Below are 6,361 nucleotides of genomic sequence, written 5' to 3'. Positions count from 1 at the left end.
AAAACCTCAAGTTTATCTTCTTTATAACTGAGTAGTACTCCATTATAGAAAATATCACATCTTTTTTATCCATTTCTCAGTTGATGGGCATTTGGGTTGTTTCCATGGTTTAGCTATTGCAAATTGCTTTGCTATAAACGTGGGTGTACATATATCGCTGTGTTATGATGTTTTTAGTTCTTCTCGAAAAACATACAAAAGGAAATTAACTAGGTTGAATGGAACCTCTACTTCTAGTTTACTAAGAAATCTCCAGAATGATTTCCACAGCGGTTGCATCAGTCTACCCTCCCACCAACAGTGGAGAAGGGTTTCTTTACCCCCCACAGCTTCACCAGCATTTGTTATTGATTGATTTCTTGATGATAGTCATTCTTTCTAAAGTGAGATGGAATCTCAGCATTGTTTTAATTTTTATTTCTCTAACGACTAATGAGGTTGAACATTTTTTCATGTATTTATTTGCCATTTGTACTTCTTCATGTGAGAAGTGTGTGTTTATCTTACATGCCCATTTTTGTATGGGCTCTGTGAATTTGAGGGGGCCTGATTTTTTTTTAATTCTCTATATGTTCTAGATAGAAGTCCATTTTCTACAGGACAGTTTGCTAAAATTTTTTTCCCAATCTGTGCATTTTTTGTCTCTCTCTTGGTGATTTCTTTTCATGTGCAAATATTTTCAATAAGATGAGGTCCAAGTTGTTGATTCTTTGAAGTATTTCTCATGCAGCTTGGTTTTTGTACATGGTCTCTCTGCCTATCCCAGTGTCGTCAAGATTTTTACCTACTTTCTCTTCCAGTAGATTTAGTGTTTCTGTTTTAATATTTAGATCCTCAATACTCTTTGACAAAATTTAGTGTATGGTCATAGACATGAGTCTAGTTTCAGTCCTTGGCATATAGAGATCCAGTTTTTGTAGCACCAGTGATTAAAGAGGCTATCTTTCTTGCACTGAACTTGTTTAGCCACTTGGTCAAAGATAAGGTGGCTGAGTGTGTTTATGGTTGTGAATGCATATTCCAGTCTGTTCCATTGAATCTCAGGTCTATTTTTTTGCCAGTAGCATGCTGATTTTATCACCATAGATTTGTGGTATAATTTCAAGTCGAGGACTGTGATGCCACCTGCCTTGCCTTTGTTGCCCAAGATTGCTTTGGGTATTCTGGGTCTCTTCTGGTTCCATATGTATTTTAGGAATACTTTCTCTAGATCTGTGAGGTATACTAACGGTACTTTGATCAGGATTGCATTGAATCTGTGTAATAATTTTTGGAGTATGGCCATTTTTACAGTGTTGGTTCATCCTATTTATGAACAAGAAATGTCTTTCCATTATCTGAAATCCTCAATCGCTTTTCACAGAGTACTGTAGTTTTCCTTGTATAGATCTTTTCCTTCTTTTGTTAGATTGATTCCTAAGTATTTCAGTTTTGGGGGATGCTATTGTGAATGTTATGGTTTCCTTAATTTCTCTCTCAGTGTGTTGTTGTTTCTGTATAGAAATGCTATTGATTTTTGAATGTTGACTTTGTGTCTAGCTATGCTTCCGAATTTATTGAATAATTATAGAAGTTTTTTGGGGGAGTTTTTAGGGTCTTCCATGTAGAGTCTCATGTCATCTGTGAAGAATGATATTTTCACTTCTTCCTTTCCTATCCTTATTCCTTTTATTTCTCTCTCTTGTCTAAGTGCTCTGACTAATGTTTCCAAAACTATGTTGAATAGGAGTGGAGACAGTGGATATCTTTGTATTGTTCCTAATTTTAAATTGAAAGCTTTCAGTTTTTGTCCATTTAGTATGAAGTTGGCAACTGGATTTTCTCAGATGGCTTTGATTGCGGTAATGACCATCTATAGCATTTTCTTTTGTTTTTTTTTTTTTCATGAATAAGAGTTGGACTTTGTCAAAAGAATTTTTTGCATCTATTCAGATGATCATGTGGTGTTTATTTTTGGCTCTGTTGATATGGTGCATTACCTTTATTGATTTGTGTATATTGAAGCATCCTTGCATCACTCGAATGAATCTCACCTGGTCATGACGTCTAATCTTCTTGATGATTTGCTGTATTCTGTTTTCTAGTATTTTATTGGATAATTTGCATCTATATTCATTACAGAGATTGGCCTGTAGTCCTCTTTTGTGATTGGGTCTTTCTCTTTTTTTTAGTACCAGTATTACACTTGACTCCAGAAATAAATTATCTAGAATTGCTTCCTTTTTAATTTCATTGAAAAGTTGGAGGAGTGTTGACATTAAATATTCTCTGAATTTCTTGTAGAATTCAGCTGTGAATCCATGAGAACCTGGGCTTTTCTTTGGTAGTAAGTTTTAATCACGTTTACAATTTCATTCATTGATATTAGGAGAAAACTTAAAGAGGAAGAGAAAACAATCATAAATATGTATGCACCAAATATGGAAGCACCCAACTATATAAGACAAATCTTAATAGACATGAAAAACCACATGTATAACACTATTGTAATGAAAAACCTTAAAACCACATTGACACAGAAAGATTAGTCAACTAGACAAAAAATAAGCAAGAAATAACAGAACTGAACCAAACTTGGAAATATATCAACTTAGTAGATGTATACAGAGTGTTCCACCCCATACCATCAGAATGCACATTTTTCTTAGCTGCACAAAAGAAGTTCTCTAAAATAGACCACATACTAGTCTATGGAACATGCTTGACTAAATACATAGGAATTGAAATTGTCCCATGCATATGATCAGACCATAGTGCAATGAAATTGGAAATTAATAACAAAAGGAACCACAATAACTTCATAAACACATGGAAATTAATGACAGCTTTCTGAACAGCCAGTGGTTCACAGATGAAATTAAAGAAGAAATTAAACAATATCTACATTAAATGAAAATACAAATACAATGTATCAGAATCTATCAGATGCACTGGAAGCAGTCTTTCGAGGGAAATTTGCAGCAGTGAATTCACACTTCAGGAAATCAGAACAAGAACCAATAAATAGGCTAATGCTGCACTTCAAACTTTTAGAAAAAGAACAACTCAAGCCCGAAGTCTACAGAAGGTAGGAAATTATAAAGATCAGGGCAGAAATTAATGCAGAAATTAATGAGACAAAGAAAAAATTACAAAGGATTAATGAATCAAAGAGTTGCTTCTCTGAATGAATAAATAAAATTAATAAACCCCTAGCCAACTCTTATCAAGAAAAGTTAGGAAAAATATTCAAATTCATGCAATAAGGAATGAAAAGGGTGAAGTCACTACAGATGCTATAGAAATTCGGAAGATCATCAATATGTAGTTTGAAAATATTTACTTCCATAGGATAGAAAACACAGAAGAAATGGACAGATTCCTAGATTCATATGAATTACCAATATTGAATCAAGAGGATATAAAATTTCTGAATACCTAAAATGAATTTTAAAAAGTTGCTAAATGCTAGTCATATAGCCTGGCAAGCACAATGTCCTGAGTTTGACGCCTTGTCCAAAAAAATATAATAAATAAAATCCTAAACATTCAGTAGAATCAAAAGCCATGGAATTACATTGTAATAAGTGAAAGTATAAGTAATTAATGTTTACATGAATACAATAGTATTTCACTGTATTAAATGGCTACAGGATACTTAGAAAAATATGTGTATTAAAATCCAAAGTTTTTCATTTGACAAATAAGCCTGCATTTGGCTATTTTACACAATCCTGTTTATAGTAATGACCATATATATATATATATATATGTATATATATATACACTTTTTGTTTGGTTTTAATAACACTTACAGAAATGTATTTCATAAGTGTGCATAAGAACTATGTTGACAGGCATAAAAGATGTTTTAAATCAATTTCAACAGAATGAAGTTATTCATTCTTAGATTTTATCCAAAATGAAATGAGTAATGTTCGTATATCAAAAATTTTAATAAAGAGTTCACTTATAACCAGTTCCAAATTTTAATGTGTAAAATTATAGTAAAATCATCATTTGATGAAGGCAGTGGTTTTCAGATTTTATACCTTTTGTTGTCTAGTTGTGAGCTAATCCTAAAATTATGCATGTTGCAATGTGACTCTCCTACATATGATTATAACACAGCTTGTATCAAAATGACAAATAAAGCATTTAACAATGTCTGAGTTTAATAAGAAATGCACTTTTTAGATACTATAAAAATGTCAATGTGGCATAGCAGTTTCTAAATTTCTTTTCTATAGTAATATCACTGTGAACTGATAACAAACAGTTTTCTGATTGGTATTACTTTGAAGAACACTTTGAGTAACACTGTCCTAGTGCTTTCAGTGGAAAAGAGCATGAAAGAGACCATATTGTTAGGTGAAGTAAATGAGACACACAAGCTTCAATACCACAGTATTTTCTTATATGAAAAATAATCAATTTGAACAGAACCAAATAAAAGATGCAGAATGGCAAATAGGGAGCTAGATATTTTGCAAGAGATAGATGGAGGGAGAAGGAAAAGAAGGGGAAGGAAAAATAATTAAGATGTATTAGGTACATGTATCTGCTCCCCACTAAGAATGCAATCATTGATACTGCAAACATGTAATAGTAAAAATAATAATTTTGGGAAAATCAGAAATAATGTAGTTATAAATCTCAGAACAATGTGAGATACAATGTACTCAATAAGTATAATTTTATGTATGTTAGTATTTGTCATATGATTTGAAATGTTTATCAGTAAGCTTAGAGCATTTTGGTCAATGGGAAAGTCAAATTTCATAGTTCAGATTCAGGTAACTTTAAATCAAAAGTCTGTAGTATGCATCCAGGTGACTTATTATACATTCAAAAGCAGTTTTTTTTTCATTTTTTTATTTTAAAGAGAATAGTAAACAAAGAACAATAGCAAAATACTAACATCACAGACAAAAACAAAACAAAGTGAAAACATTAAAAATGATACAGCATTTCAAAACAAAATGGTCTTGTATTTTTTTTGCTGAAAGAAACTGTCAATGAGTCCTTGGTTGATAAGCATTGCATGTCTATATCTGTTTTCATGAGAAACCACTTTGAAGATATCAATATGTAATACAACATGCATTGTTAATTCCCTACCACTTTGTTTGTAACTCCGTACTGTCTGTACTGTTCCTTTGCTATTATGTAAAATGTTGTCTGTCTGTTAATATTTTCCTACTTTTATTTTAAAATTTAAAAAAAAGCCCAAAATGATAGGAATTAACAGTGGTCATTATATTACATATTGTTATCTGCCACAAAGTTTCCCAAATTATCAGAATGCAAGATTGATCAAACCATAAAGAGAATAAACAATAATAATTATGGAAAAGGACAAACAAAAGTTTTGTTCAGTACACATAATCTTTGCAGTTTTGCTGAAGATGATTTTCATGATATACCTGTTCATGCCCCATGGCAGATCATTCTGTTCTCAGCTGAAACACCAATAAAGACAAAGTCAAAGTTTCAGTAGTCAACTCAGTGTATTGGCTACTGAGTGTCATCATTTATAGGAAACATACCAAACTTTATCTAAGTGAGGAAGGTCCTAACACTTACACTAACATTTCTTCCCCGTTTTAGTTACTTTCCCATTCCAGGGAAGAAATACTCAGTATCCACAATGTAAAAGAAGATAGGTTCACCTTGGCATATGATTTCAGTCCATAGTCAGTGGGCTCCAAGACAGAAATAGCGTGGCCTGGTGAAGGAAAATGTCTCTTCTCATGGTGACCAAAAAGGAGAGAGAAAATAGAAGATCCAGGGGAGAAGAATATCCCCTTCCATATTTGCCTCATGTGACCCACCTCCAGTCAGGCCCTACCTTCTAACTGCAAGTAAGTTATAAATTCACCAGTGCAGTAATACTAAAATACATGAGGTTTTAGGTGGGTATTTTAGATCCAAAATATAATATTTCCCTTACTAGGAAAATTTCCACTGTGGAGCTGGTGGTATTTATAAATTGACTCGTGGCTACATAGAGATCCTATGAGACTATGAAATTGCATGAGGAAAATTTTCAAATTGTTTATTGAGAAAGTATATGTTATTCTAGGTTGCAGTCAGAATTGTAAGAAGCTCTGGCTGAAGATTCTTCCTTTTCTGCCATGTTTTGGACTCAATAAGTAGCTTTTACTGATCAGACCATTTTACTGGGCAAAATAACAATTTCTCTCTATTGTTTGTTTACAAAATTCCGCCTTGACTGTGATCCATGAAATTTGGACTCAGAGTCATTAAACATGCATAAAGTAGATAGAATAATTTAGTAGTGAAAGATAGCAAAGCAGGTACATATTAGTAACCAGTACACCAATAGAGAATTCCTTGGGTAAAAAATTCTAGTCATTGT

This window comes from Chinchilla lanigera, unplaced genomic scaffold, assembly GCF_000276665.1.
Source record: "Chinchilla lanigera isolate Chin_1 unplaced genomic scaffold, ChiLan1.0 scaffold00102, whole genome shotgun sequence".
Classification (NCBI taxonomy): domain Eukaryota; kingdom Metazoa; phylum Chordata; class Mammalia; order Rodentia; family Chinchillidae; genus Chinchilla; species Chinchilla lanigera.
This window is presented reverse-complemented; position numbering follows the sequence as displayed.